This window comes from Physella acuta, unplaced genomic scaffold (genome assembly GCF_028476545.2).
Source record: "Physella acuta isolate Inbredline_101_S28 unplaced genomic scaffold, ASM2847654v3 ptg000116l, whole genome shotgun sequence".
Classification (NCBI taxonomy): domain Eukaryota; kingdom Metazoa; phylum Mollusca; class Gastropoda; family Physidae; genus Physella; species Physella acuta.
Genome location: NW_026731636.1, coordinates 520,001 through 542,500, shown reverse-complemented (window position 1 = coordinate 542,500; position 22,500 = coordinate 520,001). Strand labels below are relative to the sequence as shown.

Sequence of the window (22,500 nt, the reverse complement as noted above, 5' to 3'; positions counted from 1 at the left end):
TATTTACCAAATAAAAACCACTCACATAATTCTCAATGAAAACACTGCCCGAATGACTAGAAAAAGCTTGTTTTACTTCAACACGTGCCTTTATAAAAAATCCGTCTAATAGCTAACCAAACAAGGACCCGCTAGTGGTAGACGAAATCTATAACGCTCTAAGCCTAATATAATTTTAAAAATCTATATACCTACTGGTCAGGCTAATTGCATCGTTCGAAATCACAACATAACGTGAGAATTAATTTGTTTTGAATGTTAGGTCAAGTTGTTTGAAATGACAGGTCGGTAAGGGACGTTTTTTATGTAATTAATTAATTTGAATTAAAACCTAACCTTGGCGCCTTGTTGGAGCGACAATGATACGACTAGGTTTATCTCATAAGTATAGAAAAAGAAATAATAAACACATGATTTATTGACAGTGATGGATTAATGGGTTGTACATGAGGGCATCACATTTTCTTTTAACGACGATCGTTAAAATTTTCGTATTAATTTTTGATTTGTAGATTACAAATTAAATGTATGACAGAACCATATGTGACGGTGTGGCCTAGCTGTAGAGTCTTGAGTTGTAAACCCGGGTTCAAATCAGTGGAACGTCCCATAATACTGGGTAACTAACATATGAACAAAGGTGGCTGGGCATAGTGCTAAGACCAACTATCTTTTCACATGCTGAGGTCTCTAATGCGAATGAACTTTGGCACAACCGGGACAAGATGATGTATACAAATGAATTTAATGTTATTAATTTTGTAATTAAGTATTATATTTGCAAACATTCCAGAACATCGCATCTTGACAAAGACGACATGAAAACCATAGGAACATTCTAATTACTTATTCATGTGTCTGTATTTTTAAAGTGTATTACACATACCGTTTGATAAAGGCTCAGTTACAGCACTTAATTTCAAAATAATATGCGCATTTTGAAAGCGCATATTAAATGTAATACACTATTTCAGATCTTGTTAGCGAGCTGGATAGAATTTAATTCAGTAGAATGAGAAAATAGTTTGAAAATAAAGATGTTTTTTAAATATTCGGGCTGTTAGTAAACCGACTAGTTAGGTTAAACTCTGTGTGACGGCAAGCCTTTTATTCACAAATCTAAAAAAACCGTTGTCCTTAATAAACTGAACACAAAGAAAAAGGCACGATAAAGATTTAGTACTGAATTAATAAGTAGCGATTAGGTTGAATTTCCATTCGTTAATGTATGAAAGGATTATAAGAAGAAAAGAATATACGTCAATAAAATAATGTTTTATCTATGCTTTCCTCTCTCTTTCTTTCTCTCTTTCTCTCTCCCTCTCTCTCTCTCTCTCTCTCTCTCTCTCTCCCTCTCTCTCTAGCTTAATGGAGAAATAAAACGACACGTGAGTGTTATTATAATTACGCGAATAATTTCAAACTTAAAACAGTTGGAAGAAGAAAAACAAATTTTAAAATATTATTTAGATTATGACAGATTTATAGCAGTTTAAAATAAAATCAACCGATGGCAAACATCATGTTATGATATTTTTTCCCACGTTTTCTTTAACTTGCTTTCTCTGTTTGTTTGTTTGTTTTTCCAATCAAATCTTGCGATCAAAATTTCTGGCACTTCCCAGTTAGCTAGCGCGCTGAAATTTTCAGGGAAGCTTTCTTTTGGATGACCATAGAATATTCAATTGTTATTATTACTAAATTGATCCATGGAAACATTTTATTGAGCATTTTAGACCGCTATATAATTGTAGTAAAAACGTGGGGAAAAGGGGACATAACCCAGTACCTGTAATTTGATGAAAACAAGGTTCGGTACTCTCCCTCTTTGCTGACTGAGTAGTGTTCACGCGGTGTTTGTGTACAAACAACCGTAACAAATGGTGGCCAGAATGGGGGAGACGATATGGTCGAGTGGTTGGGCACACGATTGCTATCCCACTCGACACGGGTTCAAATCTATGTGTTCTAGTCAGTAATGTATTCACACAACGTGTTTTTTACGAGTTGTCTTTTTACGAGTTGTCTTTGTTTACCCAAAAAAAGTGAAAAGATAAAATCGATAGCAAGATTTTAATGCAAACAAACAGACAAAGACTAAAAAGTAGAAAATAATAATCATTAAAAAAGTTTTTAAAAAACCCACGTTTTCTGATTGAACTAAAAAGTAGAAAATAAAAGCTATACATCACAATAATGCAAGCGATCACTCTACTATAAGCGATGAAAAACGTGGGGCGCCGAAGTAAAAGTTATATTACTATTGATTAGATAATACTATTGACTTTTATTAGGGAGCTTGTAGAGAGTCAACAGTATTAGAAACTGTAAGAAACTCACGGCGCCCCACGTTTTTGATTGCTTATAGTAGAGTGATCGCATGCATTATTGTGATGTATAGCAATTATTTTCTACTTATATTCTACTGAATATATTAACGTGCGAGCACTTTTGTATGTATTTATTATGTTGACAGCTTTAGTCTAGTTTAGTTTTCGTAGGCTGAATTTACCTTGGGAAAATGCCAATCATTTTATCGAAAAATTATAAACTATACAATTGACTAAATTATGTTGAAAAATGAACATTCTGTCTGTTTCACACACACAAACGCAAAAACATAGAAATACAAACATGTACATGGCTCCATTAAATCTCGGGATACAATGGTTTCTCCTACAAAAACTTCAGATATAAAATCCTGGTGTCTGGTACATATATACATTATTTGTTGAGGGTGGGTGTGGCACCACAAAATGCCACACAGGCGACACCCGAAACAGCGTAGCCATTGCTTACTAAATAGATTAAGGCTCGATTTTGCCGTGGTCAGAAGAAAGTCTGAAGCATTATTTTAAAAAGGTTTCATTACTTCGTTACCAGTCTAATATTCTTAGACGTGTGATCTTGTTTTCTAAAACTGAGTTATTTAAATGTACACAATACCTGCGTTATATTTTTTTTATCACATACGTCGGGGCACGTGTTTGCACACGATCGCAGGGCACAGCACAGGACGTGTTGTATTAAAGGTCTTGTGTACGTTAATCACTCTGTGTAATAGTGAGGTAGAATACACTTTGGCGACTGGCGTGATTTCCACGGTTTCAATATCGCAAAGTTGTCACGTACTGTCTGTGATGGGGGATTTATATGGGTTTCTCTATGAATCTGTATGAAGACTACTCCTATAAGTAATACTTCAACTATAAACTTGTGATGAGAAGAGGAACACTCTTATTTTCCAACGACACTAATTAACGATATCAACAACTTCGATCATGAAATAGAATTAACTTTATTATCAAACACTAATACTATAAAACATGCCGACCCGCTGCGTATCATACGCCGCTATTTAGTTTTTTTTTCTACTTTTCAGTAATTTATAATTTGTGAATTCGACAGTACCAATGCTGCCATTGAAAATATTTGCTTAAAAACACTAACCCCCCCCCCCCCCCCACGTGAAAGCAGCCTCCTCTTAGTTACCTCCTCTAAGTTTAAAATCGTTTCAAACTCAATTATCTGCCCCTAATAGCCGTCACCAAACCCGTCTCTATGATTGTAAAGTGTAAACAGAGTGAACACCGCTCACCAGATCATGTGGGGGTGGGGTGGGGTTGGTAGTGATAGCGATAGAGAGGAAGAGAGGGGACTGCAAAGGCGCGCTTGCAGCTTGTTTTCTAACTGATCTCAGAAGAGAATTATATATATAGATATCAATACACGTCATTTTCCTACAATGACTAACCCTCAACTGTCTTCACTGCTGCATCCTAAGTCATCGGTAACATTGTCGCGTCACGCTCACGTCACACTTACGCCACAAATATTATATTTAACACGCGCACAATACACTCCAACCAAATCGTCAACAGTCAACTTTACACCGTCCTTATTAGTCTCTACCAGTCTAATCTCCTTTTTATTAATCTACGTTATGATACCACTCAAACACAATACACAGCAGCCAGTCTCTACACAAAACGTCACTAAACGCGTCACATTATCCATTCGTTTAACATACGTGAGCACCAATATTCCCTCACACCAACTTACGTTAAGGACATGCATCATAACACACACCACATAAAGTTTAGTCAGTTCAAGAACACAATTGAAATATTGCTGCATATATTTTCTAACCATGGCCTGATATGTCACAACACCATGTTTGTTGGCTACAGCAGCAAAAGCTGTTACATTGTAGGAAATTCACCAGTGGGTGTACATTCATCAGCAGACTCACATTTAAACAAATTAAAACAAGCAGCAAGTACCCGGCGCTTCCAGGAACGTTTAAAATTTATTAAATTTTAATTATACAAGGTATAGTGTGTATAGTAATAGAAGGGTTTGGGTTATTCACATGGGTGTAATTCAGCTGTCGGGATAGCCAGAGTTTAATCGTCTCTATGTTTACGTTAACATACTGTGATGTAATTATTTGTCAATGGACAACGGGTAGGATTGAGTAGTAAGGGCTGGTCTAGTGTTTATTATAATAAAGCAAAGAGCTGATTTTTATGAACAGCTCGGCGGAATTTCAATACTCTTCAAGGTGAAGAGAGCTAGATTCGATGAAACGGTCACTCTGTCTGTTCTAGGCTTTGTACCCATCAACAAACGGATCCTTGCAAAGACGTTTACCTGACCGTAAAGCAGGGTAAATCACAAACCATTCGGGAAACACTCATAACACCATCTGTGTCATCTGTGTTGATTATGGGGAATATTATGCTGAAAAAGCAGCTGAAATTAAATAGTTTCAAAATTCCTCCTCAAGTGACATCAGCGACAAAATAGAGGACAAGAGCTAAGACGTCCAGGCTCAACCAGTCGCAGATCCAATTTAATTATTATTCTATTTATAAACAATTCTATTTACATTTCAAGTTTGGGTAGATTTATGCTATCTGTCAGCTTTGTCACTACACTGAATTGGTTTTAAAACCACCGACACTCTGACAGTGTTAAAAGTATATATTTTCTATATAAATTATATAAATTTCATTTCGTTCGGAGGGGGGGGGGGGGGTGGTAAAAAATTTCGGGTGGGGGGGATACCTGGAATAAACTCTGACAGTCCCGCCAGACCCCGCAATGCGGGGGGGGGGGGGGCACGCCAATTAGGGGCACACAGTCGACCATAATATGTTTTTCATAGTTGTCTTGTAAAAGGAATACTGAAGCTGCGGTTGGATTATCTTTATTCTATAGACACCATCCCACACTCTTGTATATTCTTTTTCCATTTGTTTTTTTTTTAACTACTGTGAAAGCCGAGTCCTCTTTCTCCTGCAATCAAACACCCGCTATTGTCGGCAAAAATTCTTTTGAACAAAAAATAAAAAAATCCATTGCGCTAAAATATTGAGACAACTTCTGTTTCTTCATAGACACCATTGCTTGTTAAAAGCTTTCATGTTTTATATTGTTTTGACCGACTGGAAGTTTAGAGGTCTTATGGCGGAGCTAAAATAAAAAAGATTTTCAAAACAGACTAATGCACTCACACACAGGACATCAAATTTGTTTTAATTGAAAAAAAAAACAACCTTTTTTTGTCTAAACCCAATCAGGCCAGAAATGAGTATCCTATGGTCGTATATTGTGTTTATATATATATATATATATATATATATATATATATATATATATATATATATATATATATATATATAGGGGGGGCAAACCATTTTTTTTGCAGGATGGCCAATTTTTTATTGTTCCGTCACTGGTGGTGGTGGTAGCGCAGTGAAAGTGTATGTTGTGGAAGCGTAACGTGAGTATAGGGTGATGGTAGCAGGTAGGTATGGTAGGTGATTAAGTGTTATTGATGGTAGCATACACTGGGTGTGGTAGATAGTAGCTTACAGGCAGTATAAGTGATGGTAGCATAATGTGAGTGTTGTTAATGGTAGCACACATTGAGTGTAGATGGTTTTAGTGTAATTAGTTTTAGGTGATGGTAGCATACATTGACTGTAGGTAATGAGTGAAAGAGATAGTAGCATGCATGAAATTAGGTGATGATAGCTTACAGTGATGTTTTAGTAGATTACGGTTGTTTAGATGATAGTTGTATGATGGTAAGTAATTTCATAAAAAAGTAGACACCATCGTCCTTTATCTATTTCTTAACTGACATCATACCTTTTTATAGTATGAGTGTTGATTTTAACATTTACGGTACACGTGTTTATTTATTACAAAACACATTAACCTTCACGTGATGGAATTATTTTAGAAAGTCTGTTAGTTCATACGCTTGCATTTGTTTTTAGCGTCCAGTATATTTTACACGAATGTTGAACAGGTGGCCTTGTTAAATAAACAGCAAAATACATATTGATTTCAATTTGTGAGGAGATTGAGTTTGAGTCTAGCTGTAAATTCAATAGCATTCAAACATCATCTGTTAAAGGAGTTAAAAGTTTTAGTTAATACTATTTTCAAACTAGTTTTGTTATTTATTTTCAAAAGGTATTATGTTTGTTTTGAATACAACAAGTCTATGGGAGGTTGATGAAGTTTAGTTTTAAAGTGAACAAACCATAAGGACAGGCCAATGTTAGTGCTACAAAGTGAATTTTTTTTATATCTTTTCATAGTTTAGTAAGTCACATGCGATTTTTTTACCCAAGTGATTGACCCATTTATTAAAAGAAAAAAGATAAAAAAAAGAAAACGTGCAGATTATATTAGACCATTGAGGAAAGGACAGCTATTGTAGTATAATCCTGACCTGTAAGATCCGACAGTATTCAATGGGTGACGTGAAAATAGTTTAAATTAATGCTAAATCATGCATAAAATTGCCCATTTGAGTACGTCGTTGAGAGATTCCTAAGAGAAACACATAGCACATTACAATTTTGAGCTCAGTAGTTCGGTTAATAATTTTGCATTACACATGAACCTGCGCATCGCCTAGTCGTGAATTACACCTGAACAAAATTATCGCTTGTCTTCGTTTTTTCTTTTCTTCTTTATTTGCATATACTTTTTAACTTGTTGTTTTGAAACTATAGAACCACATTTTTGCTAAGGGGATATGCGCAGAATAAAAGCAATAAACACAATATTTTTTTTTCATATTGGGGTTCTTGCACTTTTGTATTCTTTGTCCTTTTTGTATTAACAAAAATAACATCTTTAAGAAGAAAAAAAAATTAAGGTGTTTAATACAAAATTTGTAAGACCCCGTTAATTAAAAAAAATTACTTTTCCCAAATCTTACACGATCTCTACAAAAGTTCAATATCCATCATCATGTTGTATTTGACATTATTGGAAAACTGGATGTTCATGTATTTGATTTTCGCATTTTCCTTCATTTGAGAAACATCCAAAGCTTACAATAAGCTTTGCAAATTACTCAAAAACTGTATTTTCGTTACCAAGTTTTTGCTACTGTTTGCTGGGTTTTTTTTTGCATTTAGCAGTTGTAGCACTCAAAAGCTTACTACATTTATTTTATTAATGATCCCACCGTATTTTTATTATTTGTTTTTCGTGTAATAATAAACAAAAAATCACGAGATAATTGTAATTGCTTTTACAGAAAAAAACATGATAAAAAATATACAAATTTAAAAATTTTCGTATGCTGAAAAGAGTGCAATGTTTCTGAACAGTAACTTCATTAAAAAAAATGTCGGAACAAAAATTTAAATATATACTAAAATATGAGCAGCGTAAATTTGATTGCTATAAAAAAATCATTAAAACGCTTTAATAACAAGCTTTTATGCACTAATGCACTAAAAAGTAGAAAATTGGAAAACTGGATGTTCATGTATTTGATTTTCGCATTTTCCTTCATTTGAGAAACATCCAAAGCTTACAATAAGCTTTGCAAATTACTCAAAAACTGTATTTTCGTTACCAAGTTTTTGCTACTGTTTGCTGGGTTTTTTTTTTGCATTTAGCAGTTGTAGCACTCAAAAGCTTACTACATTTATTTTATTAATGATCCCACCGTATTTTTATTATTTGTTTTTCGTGTAATAATAAACAAAAAATCACGAGATAATTGTAATTGCTTTTACAGAAAAAAACATGATAAAAAATATACAAATTTAAAAATTTTCGTATGCTGAAAAGAGTGCAATGTTTCTGAACAGTAACTTCATTAAAAAAAATGTCGGAACAAAAATTTAAATATATACTAAAATATGAGCAGCGTAAATTTGATTGCTATAAAAAAATCATTAAAACGCTTTAATAACAAGCTTTTATGCACTAATGCACTAAAAAGTAGAAAATTGGAAAACTGGATGTTCATGTATTTGATTTTCGCATTTTCCTTCATTTGAGAAACATCCAAAGCTTACAATAAGCTTTGCAAATTACTCAAAAACTGTATTTTCGTTACCAAGTTTTTGCTACTGTTTGCTGGGGTTTTTTTTTGCATTTAGCAGTTGTAGCACTCAAAAGCTTACTACATTTATTTTATTAATGATCCCACCGTATTTTTATTATTTGTTTTTCGTGTAATAATAAACAAAAAATCACGAGATAATTGTAATTGCTTTTACAGAAAAAAACATGATAAAAAATATACAAATTTAAAAATTTTCGTATGCTGAAAAGAGTGCAATGTTTCTGAACAGTAACTTCATTAAAAAAAATGTCGGAACAAAAATTTAAATATATACTAAAATATGAGCAGCGTAAATTTGATTGCTATAAAAAAATCATTAAAACGCTTTAATAACAAGCTTTTATGCACTAATGCACTAAAAAGTAGAAAATAAATTCTAGACTACTATTTAAATAACTATAAAGAAAAGCGTGGGTCAATTTAGTATCTATTGGATACCTTTACTAAAGTTTAGGAAGAGACCCACGTTTTTCTTGATAGTTATTTAAATAGTAGTCTATAATTTATTTTCTACTTTTTAGTGCATTAGTACATAAAAGTTTGTTATTAAAGCGTTTTTTAAATTTCTTTTAGTGCTTTACATGTTTTTATTTACAATAGAGTTTCATGACTAAAAACCATTGCGCGCCTATTGAACGTGATGACGCGCTATTGAACGTGATGATGCGTGTGGTGCAGTTGGATACACATGCCTACTAATTTAGTCAAAATTTTAATTAATTCATAACTAAATTAATTAGGCAACCACTCAAGTCAAATTTATTGTCACGATGCATTGTCTTCATGTTTCGACCCACGTTCTAACTATGAACCGTATCTGTCAGGGAGAAGTGCCTGTATTTTCGCTGCACCGTTTCGATCTAGACAGACTGACGACAGACTGACGAGGAAGTGAGTTAACCCTTCATCTACTGACGGTACTTATAAGTACCACTTTTATTAAGCGCCTGTATTATTTTTAATTTAAGACGAATTTTAAAAATTATTAATGTAATTGATAGTATCATCTCCCATGAGTCACAGGTAGGTAGAATGATCGATGTTTTTTGAAAATTTCTGGTGTGGCGCCATTTTCAATCTCTGCTTGTATCGGTAGTTCACAATCGTTCTGTACATATCTCACATGTGTTCCTGATTTCCCTTTGTTTTACCGTATTTTCAAGTTTTCAACACCAAATATTTGTTATTGGCACCTTCAATAGTCAGGCAAACGCGTTTAACTTTTAGTTATACACTTTTAATCAAATTGTCTTTGTATTAGATCGATGGTTACAGGTGGACTTGTAAGTACTGTCAGGGCACATGGTCATTTTTTTAGGATTTCTTAGAAATGGCCGATTTTCGATGTGGAGCAACAGAAATATTATTTTGATAAATAATTATCGAAATGTATTTTAAAAATATATTTATACATTTATAAGAAGGTTAGCATAGCGTTTACCTCAGAAATATTGTAATTAATTGCTAGTAGTAAAAGAATAACAAGAATAGAGATGGCAGTTGCAGGCTCGTTTACTAGGTTTAGTATATTTTATTTGTATACCAAAGTCTAGTTCTAGAAGTAAGTTTAGTTAGTTATATTTATTGCAAAAAAAACTGTCTTGTCTACAATAGCTAGCGTGTACGTAATGAATACATGTAAACTAGTAATAGTGCATATATCTGCATGTAATATAGATCGTGTTGTAAATTTTAATCAGTAAACACAAAACAGTAGGCCGCTACGGCTATTCTAAACATATTGAGCCTAACATCTATTTATGAACTTTACACTGTAGTAGGCTACAATTATATTAGTATTACTAGTAGAAGTGTACTGAATGACTAAGCTTTCGTTTTTCAAAATATTTGTTTATGCGGCTCGTTGTAATAGCAATTGGAAGCTTCCCGCAAAAGGAGGTTAAGTCCAGCAACTGTTGCCACACCAGAAAGGCGACAGACAAGAATGTATCAGAAATGAGGAATGAGGGAGCATGACATGTCAGCACCTTTTGCTGTGTTTGATGTCTAAGATGTGTTCCGATAGAAAATTTAAATAGTAGACTTTAATTTATTTTCTACTTTTTAGTGCTTTATTACATTAAAGCTTGTTATTAAAACGTTTTTTATGAATTTTTTTTCAGTACTTTACATGTTTATTTACAACAGAGTTACATGACTAAAAACTATTGCGCGCCTACTGAACGTGATGGCGCAGCCATTGAACGTAATGGCGCAGCTATTGAACGTGATGACGCGTGTGATGTGGTTGGATAGACATGCCTACTAATTCGGTCCAAATTTTAATTAATTCATAAAAAATTAATAAGGCATCCAATTAAGTAAAATTTAATTTCAGATTGCATTGTCTTATTGTCTTGACATACGTGCCAATTGTGAATCGTATCGGTCAAGTAGAAGTGTCCGAATTTTCACTCCGGCGTTTCGATCTAGACAGACTGACGACAGACAGACTGTCGAGGAAGTGAGTTAAATATAAGCTTGTAAAATGCCGTAGTGTTTTTAGTAGTGCTGAAATATTATAAATGGCGGACGTTTTTTCGGGGTTCTATGACAACCGAAATGGTTTCTTCGAACCCGTTTTTTGTGTATTACTTACTTTAATGTACCACACTTGATAAAAGTAGTCTAAAGGCTTAAGACCTTCAATTGTAAAGCAAAAAAAAAAAAAAAAAACAGAAAAAAAAAACGCGCATATACATTTAACAATCGAAAGTGTTAAGAACCGTAAATTCTACTACTATTAAACACCGTTTCTACGTTTTATAAAGATTTCTCTCATATTGAAGAAAGTACCAATTTCCATCTCCCTTCATAACCTGCTCGCTAGTCAATGAATGTCCATGTTTATAATACTGTCAATCATTTCGAATAGGCTAGAACGGGTTCATTAGACTTTACATCGGACAGTAAATGACACATATGTTAATGAGTACGTCATTTTCTCCGTGTAGACTTTACTAACATTAGGTGTTAATACTAGATGTGATAGCTGATAAGTATTGATTTAGGCCCTGTTAGGAAACGTGTTGCTTGTCCCTGACTAAACGGACGTGATATCACTTACAGCTTTAGTCAACACGTACTTTATTAGTCAAAAGACTCTTCCACACAAAGCAAAGCGTCTTTTTCTATTTTCTAAGCGTCTATAGTTCATTTTGTACAATATCCATTTTATTTTCAATTGTGTCAACTTCTTAGTGCCTTGTGTATAACTTTTTTTACATTTTGAATTGATTTGTCTATTTTTCCTCTTTCTAGGACAGTGGTCCGAAATTGGGTGTTTTGTTTGGTTTTGTTTTGTCTGTTTTGTGTCAGTTTTTATCTATTCTTTTTCTGTGATTTTTCCATTGGTTCCTTATTTTTGATAAATAAATTTTATTAACTGTTAAAGTTTTTGTCTTATTTTAGTAGTTTTTTTATTTAGACTAAGGATAAGATATAACCACCGTGGGTTTCACCACGGGTGCACTGACCCGGACAGTTAGATAGATTTTAAGGTACCCCCCCTAGCAGGGCTTACACTTAAAAGCGAGCACAGAAGTGTAAATGTATAATACGAATAGACGAATGCTGAGTTCCTAAGGGACCAGTTTATGGAAAAACTGAGCCAGTCCTCAGTCAGACGCCAGTTGCAAGGACTAGTTTTCAGGGACCCTAAGATCCCCTTCCTGGCCATACGGGATGCGGCCATTCGATGGTCTGGAGACGAGGGCCCAGGGACAGAACCTGCCTATGTGGCAGCTCTACATGCCCACCCCAAGGAAGAACCCACCCTACCCAGGTCCAAGCTGGAAGACAGGGTGGACAAGCTCGCAGAGCAGCTATCAGCTCTGTTGACTCATTTGGCACAGAATCCTCAAGTGTCATCTAGCCGAAGGGTACCCCGCCGACGTCCAGAGGCGGAAACAAGAATGTGTTATAATTGTAACCAGCAAGGTCACCTCGCCCGCCATTGTCAAAACTCAAAGAAGCAGGAGGCCGCAGTGATTCAGAGTCTTGCTACTGCTGGTGGGCAGAGCCCAAACTCCAACATTCACAAGCTGGCTGGACAGTGCCCCATCCTGACTGTATTTACAAGGTGTACCGGTGACGGCCGTTATAGACAGTGGTTAACAAGTCAGCACGGTCACTGAAACATTTTTTAACAGTATCCTCAAGAACATTATCCTAAGAACAGACACACCCCTGTTCCCGAGGGCAGCAAATGGGTTGGCCATCCCATACAATGGCTATTTTATTACTGACCTGGAGGTCAACAAGGAAGAAATACGCGACAAGGGGGTTCCTTGTAATAAAGGATCCAATGGGTGGCTCAGCTCCACAATGTTTGTTGGGCATGAACGTTCTCCAGGACCTGACCACATTGGCCCACCTGATCAAGCCTCCAGGGGTGACACCGAAGGTATGGCGAGGGGACAAGGTCCTCCGCCCCCGCGAAAGGACTCTGGTGCCTGCCAAGAGTGTACCAACCATTCAGGCGACGAAAGGAGACCCCAGAATGAAGGACGACAAGGTGGTACAGCCATTAGACCAACCTTTTTACCCAGATCCGTCACTGGTATCAGGCCCAACATCCTGCCTACGCGCCAGCATAACTAGTATAAAGGTGGACCAATCTGAGGAACTAGAGGCAATGGTTCCACCTAACCCATCCTTAATTAAGGCACCGGGTGGTGGTGTTCGGGAACGCCCCCAGACAGAGTCAAGCAAGAAGGACAAGCAGGTCAAAAAGGCACCTGTAGCTGAACTGGCCATAGGCGATCTGGTCCTTCTGAGACAACCCCCACTAGCCAGACGCAAAATGGCAGACCTGGACGACCCGACAGTTTATGTCGTGGTCGAAGTACCTCCGATCACCGGCGGGTGTTACGCCATTAAAAAGAAAGATGGTGTTACGTCCCTTACATGTCCCCTGCTTGTGTGTGTTTGTGTTGTGTGCTGGAACGACAGGTACCCTCCGTTTGGTGTATAGTTGTATCCCTTGGTTGAGTGTGTTTACATGGAGCGAGTGGTGTTTACGTGAGGTGTGTCAGGTGACGGGTGTCAGGGCGTGTGGCAGTGTGTGAATCAGTTAGTTGTAGTGTGGCTGTGGACGTGGAACGTGGAACGTGGTGTTGAGTATTGTATTTATGTTGTAGACCCCTTTTGATCCTTTTATTATTTTAGTACTGTATATATTATTAAATATCTTATTATTATTGTTATTATAGAGTGTTAGTGTTATTGTTGTATACGTCGTATTTGTCTGTTATTTATATACCCCTAGATTCTAGAACCCAACAGATGGCCCTTCTGGCACCCGCCGGGTGGCAAGCACCCAGATTACCAGATATGTGCCTCCCAGGGCTCAACCGCCCTCCCCAAGGCCGGTCAAAGTGATACCGCCGGCTGCTCCAGGCTACAGCCACATAGTTTATAAGGTCCAATTACCGGGGACAAGAGCAGCCGGTAACCCCACAGCACCTGACATACCTCTGCGTAGGTCGGTCAGGGAGCGCAGAATCCCTAGTAGGCTAGACTTGTGATTGCGCCGTGTGGGCTGATTATTTTGGAAATTTTTTTTTTTTTTTTTTTGTAAAATTTATGATTGTGCCCTGTGGGCTGATTTTTTTGCAAGTTCTTTTGCAAAGTTTTGTTTTTTTGTAACATTTATGATTGTGCCCTGTGGGCTGATTTTGTTTTCAGGTTTGTTAGCTTGCGGTGACCGCAAGCTTTAAGGGGCGTGTATGTGAGCGGCTGGAGTGTATTTTTATTATTTGTAACTTAGAAGGCGAATGTATCGTTTCGTTTCATGTGGTAAATTGTTCGTAGTTTTTAGTTGTGTAGTCCCGTATTATGGCGCCGCTGTCTCACTGTTTATGTCCCTGTTTATAGCTAGTTTGTATATATTTCGTTTATATTGTTGTCATTGTTTATGTTAAGTGTCTTTTTATATAATTCTGTTGCATGTTTTGCGGCGTTTGGTTTGTTATCCGTGAATTTGGGACTGTTTGTTTACGTGTAGTGTGTGAGGTGTGTGGAAGTCGATTTCCGGCTGGTTCGAGTCTGTCTTTTGGTGTGTGGAAAGCAGCGATGAAAAGAGCAGGAAGATCTCTGGTCATCGATTGTAAAGAACAGCAAATTCACACCATCCAGCCGTATTTATTTTGTGTTTGTGTTCGTCATAGACCTGGTAAGTTAGAAATAAGTTTATTTTTTTGCTTTGCTGTTAATTTTGGATGCTGGCCATAAGTTTTTTGTGGCTGTTTTCTGACCGCCATTGTGGTCAGGCCATGTGGACTCAGATTCTGAGTTTTTATTATGTTATGGTCATTTTGTTACTTTGTTGTATCTCTTGGGCTTGTGTTAAGCCAAGGATACTGCTTAATAATATTTGGCCCACAGTTATGGTTTACTCCTGGCTGTTGGGTTAAGTGGTACACATATTTTATTGATTGTATCCCTTGGGCTGGTGTTAAGCCAGGGATAAAGGTATTTTTAGACTTGACCCGCAGTCATGGTTTACTCCTGGCTGTTGGGTTAAGTAATACACACATTTTATTGATTGTATCCCTTGGGCTGGTCTTAAGCCAGGGATAAAGGTATTTTTAGACTTGACCCGCAGCTATGGTTTACTCCTGGCTGTTGGGTTAAGTGGTGGAGTTATTGTTACTTGACCCACAGTCACGGTTCGTTCCGGACTGTCGGGTTTGGTTATGTACTTGTGGCTGTAGGCTGGTTATAATATTTTTATCTTTATAGTGACCTTTCGCTTCTTGTGGTGATCGTGTTGATCCCCAGGAGAGTGTTCGGTTCATTCTATGTCACTGTGGAGGTACACATGTTATTAATAGCTTTTATTTTACATAAGACTTTTGTTAGGCTGATATACGAAGTGACTACATACTATTTAGTCACTTCGACTTTGAGAACTCTCAATGGTTGATGTATCTAGACCACGTGGTAGTATGGTGGTCTGGGTTTAGATTTTAGTCATGGATCTAGAATCTATCTCTAGATTTTACTTACATATTTTATGAGAACCTCTTGTCGAGGCTGATTATTGTGTGCTTTGAACTAGTAGTTTTATGCTCAGTGACTTGATATTTACGTTTAAGTGTGTTCTTTGTACTACTTTCATTTGAAAGTTCATTTTGTACAATATCCATTTTATTTTCAATTGTGTCAACTTCTTAGTGCCTTGTGTATAACTTTTTTTTACATTTTGAATTGATTTGTCTATTTTTCCTCTTTCTAGGACAGTGGTCCGAAATTGGGTGTTTTGTTTGGTTTTGTCTGTTTTGTGTCAGTTTTTATCTATTCTTTTTCTGTGATTTTTCCATTGGTTCCATATTTTTGATAAATAAATTTTATTAACTGTTAAAGTTTTTGTCTTATTTTAGTAGTTTATTTAGACTAAGGATAAGATATACCACCGTGGGTTTCACCACAGTTGCACTGACCCGGACAGTTAGATAGATTTTAAGGTATCCCCCCCCCCCTAGCAGGGCTTACACTTAAAAGCGAGCACAGAAGTGTAAATGTATAATATACATGATGTTTACAGGATAACGACATGTTGTTTTGATAACCTTCAAGCATACTGCAGGTAGGAATGTACAGCGTGGACCCCTCTCCCCACACACTTGAGTTGGAACAGCGTATAATCGACCGATTTATGGAAGTCATAGATAGATGTCCCTTAAATTAAAACATATTATTTCGTATAATAGATAAACTATTTAAAAAATAAGGCCAGCCGAACAAGAGATGCATACGTTGTATTACTAAAGAGTGTTGGATAAGCTAACTCTAAAGAATATTGATGAAGGGGTCCCACTGGCAGGTGTCATGTTCAATGAGACCGTTTTGCCGGGAGACTTATTCTCTACAGAAACCGTATTGTCAGTGGTCCTTTTGTCGGGAGTCAAATTGACAAGAGCCTATTTGTCGTGAACCAAAATGATGGGAGCCTACATGTTGGGAGTCGTAATGTCGGGGACCGTTTTGTCGAAAAACTAAATGACTGGAGCCTATATGTCAAAAGCCTTATCTACTGGAGCCCTTTTGTCGGGAGCCTATATGACAGGAGGCTATTCGCCGGCAGCCTATATGACGGGGTCCATATGTCGTTGGCCCTTTAGATGGGGTCGATTTGACGGGGCTCTTATGTCGGGGCCGAATTGTCGGGGTCGTATTGACGGGGCCGTTTTGTCATTGGCCGTTTTGACGCCGGACGGATACAAATATACCTGGTGTTTAGTTTGATAACAACTGCATGTTCTTTTTTTGTAAGGACTGTCGAACTCTGTTGTTTTTCTACTGAAAAAAAGAGTTTACGGTAAAAAATGAAGGAACAATGAAAATGTTTTAAAGAAAAGAATTTCATGATTATATCACAAACCCCATCTAGATCCCAAAATTATGTTGCCGCCGTTTTTAAGCTACATTTTGCAGTAAATTACTACAAAGAGAGACAATGCATTGTTTGTTAAATTTTTTTTTTCATCCTACTGTTCTTTTACTTACTAACACCTCTAGTTCAGTTTACCAGCCAACTCTAAAACAGATGGAGCATTTCAAAACACACCTGTCCCCATCGTAATGTCAAGTAGTATGAAGTGGGTCAAAGTAAAATAAACAAGATCTACATATCTATTCAGAGCAACATGTAAATAAAAAACCCTCGGTTTACAACGGGTTCAGTTATCATTATTTCATCTTAACTAAATACTTCCTAAATTATGAAATATGGATTGAAAGATCAAATAAATTTTAACATTCTTTACCATTTTAATTTTTTTAATTAGTTAAAATTAGAAAAAAAAATATTTTAAATGTTTTCAACAAACAGCTTTTAAATTGTACAGATAATACGAAAATTAAGCCAACTTGCTTTCATTAATACTTTTTTAAACAAAGCAGGTTTGTTTTGTTTCCTAATTTTCTTTTTGTTTAATAGTTTATGCCTATTTCTTGTATAGTAATATTTATTCAGTTTTAAACATACATTGTGCATATGAATAAATAATAAAGGAAGATAATAATAAAATCATTTGAGTTCAGATTTTTGTCAATGTTACTTACCTTTGATTTTAAATTGTATAACAAGTTTCTAGTATAGAGAAATAATTATAATCGTGCTAAAAATCGAAATCAAATATCAACGCTTTACAGCTCCTGGTTTCCTAAAATCTTAGTATTGCAACTTTGTATGTCTATTTGTGTGTCTGTAAAGCAAAACCTGAGCACCGTTTCAGGTACAGTGACAACATGTATGATATAAGTATTATATCGAATATGCAGATCTGTATCAATTTTAGAGGCGATTTCAACTAACAGATTGTAGAGTATTTGGATGAAACTCAGTACGTAATATCCATTTTGAAATCTTTGATTTCTGTACCAACACGCCAACGTCTCCCAATGTTAAGTGTTAATTTATCACAGGGGCAAAGTCCGATCTCACTTAACATTATCATTGAATTGGTCTTAAAGGCGACTAAATACCTAAAGGTTTTTTTTATGATAGCAAGTTAGACTATTATTTTTTTGGTAATGTATTGTAAATTATATAAACAGTTTTTACTAATTTAATTTGAAGCTTTGATGTTTATTTTTAGAATTACAGACAACAGGACAAAAGATAGACACTAATAACGATTTAGACGAACATTTTTTAATTCTTCAACAAACTCATCTATTGACATTAATTAATATTAAAGAACAAAGCTGTTTTCTGTTTAGATTTTTTTTTATGTAGGCCCGTAATAACCATATAAAAGAAAATCGTATTTTGATATCAATTTCTAGGACAACAATATGGCGACTTAGTAATGCACATATTATTTACAACACTTTTAAACAAAAAATATGTAACATTCATCATGGTAGATGACAATAATAACGGTTAACAGTTTACGTCAACGTACATCATTAATGAGGGAAATGTTCTGCGATTTATTTTTGAAATGTGTGGACAAGAACGAACCGTTTTATCACCACGCAAACTCCCCAATATTTCTTTCTATTCGAGTTTGATTCACTGTGGTTATGTTGATTAACCGATACGCCATATCCCTGCCTGTAGACAGTCGCTCCACTGGAGCCTGGACATGTACATATTGTGTACCAATAGCTGCAATCCCTCTTATATTGTCCTTCAGAGACTTGTTTAGGACAGTCATTAGGATGTGACACTATAACGGTCAACTTGTCCACATCATCAAATCTCCTGTATTTGTTTATATAATTCTCTGCATTGATCTAAAAGCACAACACATTTTGTCCAGTTCATCGAGTCACACTCTTCCGGTCCCTAACCTCATCACGTGGCTTCCTCTGTCTTTATAAAATGGATATGGAACTTAAGTGCCTGGGTAAAACTCTGGTCTCTCTAGACTGGTGAATTTAGTCTTTACCTGGACATTAAGGGCTGCAATGATTTGATTGTTTCAAACATGAGGTCATTGTCATGGTAACGTGAGGGAAGACAATTGATATTAAAATCCTTTAGATGTATAAAATCCTTGTGACCCGAATTCTTAGTAAATCCATTAATAGTTTGTTGTCTAGCAGCTTTTCCTCTATAACACAGCTCACATTTGTGATTGCCAACAGGGAGAAAAAAATAAAAATAGTAAAAGGTATGCCTTCTAAATGTCCTAGGTGCTTTGACCATAGGGGGTTTGACCATGGGGGTTTGACCATAGGGGCTTTGACCACAACGGGGCTTTGACCACAGAGGGGGGCTAACCATAATATATAGATTTTAAAATAAAAATTATTAATTTTTGTTTGATTTAAATTTATGACACAATTAATACGATTTTATACATGTTTCGGAGTCGGCGTGGTCAAGTCGGTAAAGCTCACGGTTGCTGAGCCGAAAAGTCTCGAGTTCGAACCCTCGGGCAGATAAGGCTCGATAGCTGGTGACAGCCACTCTTCTAGGAGAGACAACTCCAAGATCAAACTACTGCTGCCTTGTAGTTTGTTCTTGGTTGGATAAAGCAGGCTGAAATCGGAGTCAATGGCGTCAATGGCGCATAACCAGTTGACAAGTAATCCTTAATTGTGATGCAAGCATGGTCGAGTCGGCAAAAGCTCAGGGTTGATAAATTCGAAAAAAGGTTCGAGTTCAACACTCTGGCAGATAAGGCTCGATCCCTCCCAACACTAAAAAATTAAGAACGAAGAAGAAGAAGAAGAAGAAGATACATGTTTTCTGAGATTACGTTAATAGAAATTAACATGTATTTAAAAAAGTCAAGAACTATATTTAGTCTCCACATAAAGGCTAGTGCTAGCTAGGCCTCATAGATTTATTTTAAATATAAATGAAACACAAAAAATTCGACATATAACAAGTTTCACAAATACATAATGTAGATGTACTTGAAAATACATAGCATATATAAAGGATAAAAATGATACAAAACTTGTATTTATACATGATAATTTAACATGTTATTACATCATGTCGCAATTTAAAATATAAAATAGCAAATTTTAAAATAAATCCTTACCATATATGGATAGCATTGGACAAACCACCTGAGATCAAAGACCCTATGTGGACAAAAATCCTATGATCAAAGCCGGACACAGCGCTTATGATCAAGCACCCGTTGATAGAGCACCTGTGATCAAAGACCCTATGGTCAAAGCCCCTATGGTCAAAGCACCTGTGGTCAAAGGTCCGCACACCCTTCTAAATGTAAATTTCCACTTTATTTAATTTACTGACAGAATAAAAAAAGCACATCCTTATATGTGCTTTACATTGGTTTGTCGTGTATATTTTATCTTACTTTTAAAAAATCCATAAAGTTTTATTAAATTGTAATATGTGATTATATTGACCAAAGCAGGATTATACAATATAGGACAACATAAAAAATACTAATTTAAGAACATTTCTTCACTGACATCAAACTCCCCAAGAGGAAAGTAAGAGAATACATTATAAAGTGTGTAGCTTACTTTCAAATTACTTTGTAACAAGGAATATCCTAGTAAGTGTTAGCCAACCGTTACAACAACCAGTCTATTGAAAAAACCGCGACCCTCACACATTGTGCTATGTTTAGCGAGGCTGACGCTGTGTCACACGTTAATGACTTTACCATGACGTTTTTTTTCTATTCACTGAACCAGATCATATGACTAATACCGTCTGTATAGAATTAGTATGGAACTCGTCCACGAAAGTGAAATTTGTTTTTTTTAACCCTTATTGGTGTCTTACTGTTGACTTTATATTTCTTCGTCCACGTTGATAAGTTCTCAGACAAATCCTTGATGTCATCAATGGTTGACAAGACAAATGATTTCATGACAAATGATCTCAGACAAAAAGTCTCAGACAAATTATCTTAAAGTAAAATATTTAAGTAACTATGATTCTTTTAGTTGATTTTAACATGTTTGTATTTCTTGTCAAATGGATTTTATGTTGGCCTACTTTATTTACGATCAGAAGACTATGTTAACTTTTTTTTTGTTAATAGCACTTTGTATAAAAGTTTTAGATATAAAAATGAATAAATCAAATAAAATGATGATACGTTAACCGAATTATGGTCAAAACGTTTCCAAAAAGAAAGATTTTGTTTTAAAGGAACGTAATGTGACATTGGTGTTTTAAGTTTATAATCAATGCTAGCCTGGCTGTTGTCCAGCGAAAATCTGACTTCTTAATAGAGCAGATACCCATCTGCGATGATTTAAATTTAACACATACTATGGTTTACCAGTCAGTGGGATAATTTAACAATTTAACAATTTATTTGGTTGCGGCCCCTGTTAATACGTTAAAGGCAATGTGACGAACCTATGCCACAAATCTTTTCTCACTAAATCATTTAGACAATCAATTTTTTTGCAAAATTTTAAAAATAAAACTATAATTATCTCAAATACTATACGAATTTTGCTGTGAGATATTGTCTGATATATTTTATCATGAAATCTTTTGGCTGTGGATCATTTGTCCTTGAGATTATGTGTCTTGATATATATCTCGTCTGGATGATTTGTCCAGAGAATATTTGTCATTGAATCTATCTATCTAATGTCGTTTTTTCCTTTCCGTTCTTCTCCTATCTGACACGGTACCCTGCAACAAAGTTCACGATAGTTTTTTTGATGGATTGTTTGATTTTGTAACACCAATATCAACTCAATTTTTTGTTGTTGACAATTTAGGACACACAAACATTTTCTGCGGGAATGTGAGGGGGGTATGTTTTTGTTTACTGACTATCATTATTAATCAATACCAGTTAAAAGTCGCTTCAAAACAGCCTCTATATTTACTTATATCTTTCCGTGTGCATGATTTTAAAAATTCATATTTGAGCTACTGTAAAACAATTTTCATTTTTCAAACTTATTATAATAATTGCCGGCATGTTAAAAAAACACTTTTTTAAAAAACTTATCAACTTTTCCACAAATTTAAATTATGTCTGAAAATTATCTACATTTAGTTCTTTAGCACTCATTACGTCCTTGGATAAATTAGGAAAACACAATTACTTCCCTTTATATAAAAAACATATATCTGAGGAAAAAAATACTTTTTATTATTTTGATTTGATGTTGGGAAAACAATACTTACATAACTATCACGGATTGATCAAGCACATTGTAGTAGGTGATTTAGATACTGTCTTTTTTTTTATGCACTGTTTATGCACTGAACGTACTGTTTACTAATTATTTTTTAAAAATATCAATACCAGTTAAGAAGCCAGCTGCTATATCTTTACTTCTTTCGTTTGCGGATAAACTTGTGGTATTTTAATTGTTCACTAAATTGAAACAGCGCGTTCGCAGGCGCCCCTGCACGGTTCGATTTGGCGCCCTGGGCTATTCTGTGAGCGCTTAAGTGCATAATTTTGTTTTAGACAGTGGATAAAGTATGGATAAGAAAGGTTATTATAGTCTTTAAGTGAATTATATCCGGGCGTCCTCCGGCACCCCGACAGGGCGCTATTTGGCGATCCCTGGGCCTTCCCGTGTTCGATATGGCGCCTAAGTTCAATTAAGTGTGTGCAAACGACTGTGAGTGCGTTTGGGTACTACAGTCGTTTACTAAGCTGAAACAGGTGATTCCGCCC

The 22,500-nt window shown here is 35.7% G+C and overlaps 2 protein-coding genes across 2 annotated transcripts in view; both read right to left on the bottom strand.

The window, feature by feature from the left end:
- Positions 1-22,500, bottom strand: part of LOC131934719 (CD40 ligand-like) — a 315,715-nt gene that overhangs the window by 274,026 nt on the left and 19,189 nt on the right. The window lies entirely within an intron of this gene.
- The window catches only part of LOC131934717 (uncharacterized), a 307,927-nt gene that overhangs the window by 273,398 nt on the left and 12,029 nt on the right, over positions 1-22,500 (bottom strand). The window lies entirely within an intron of this gene.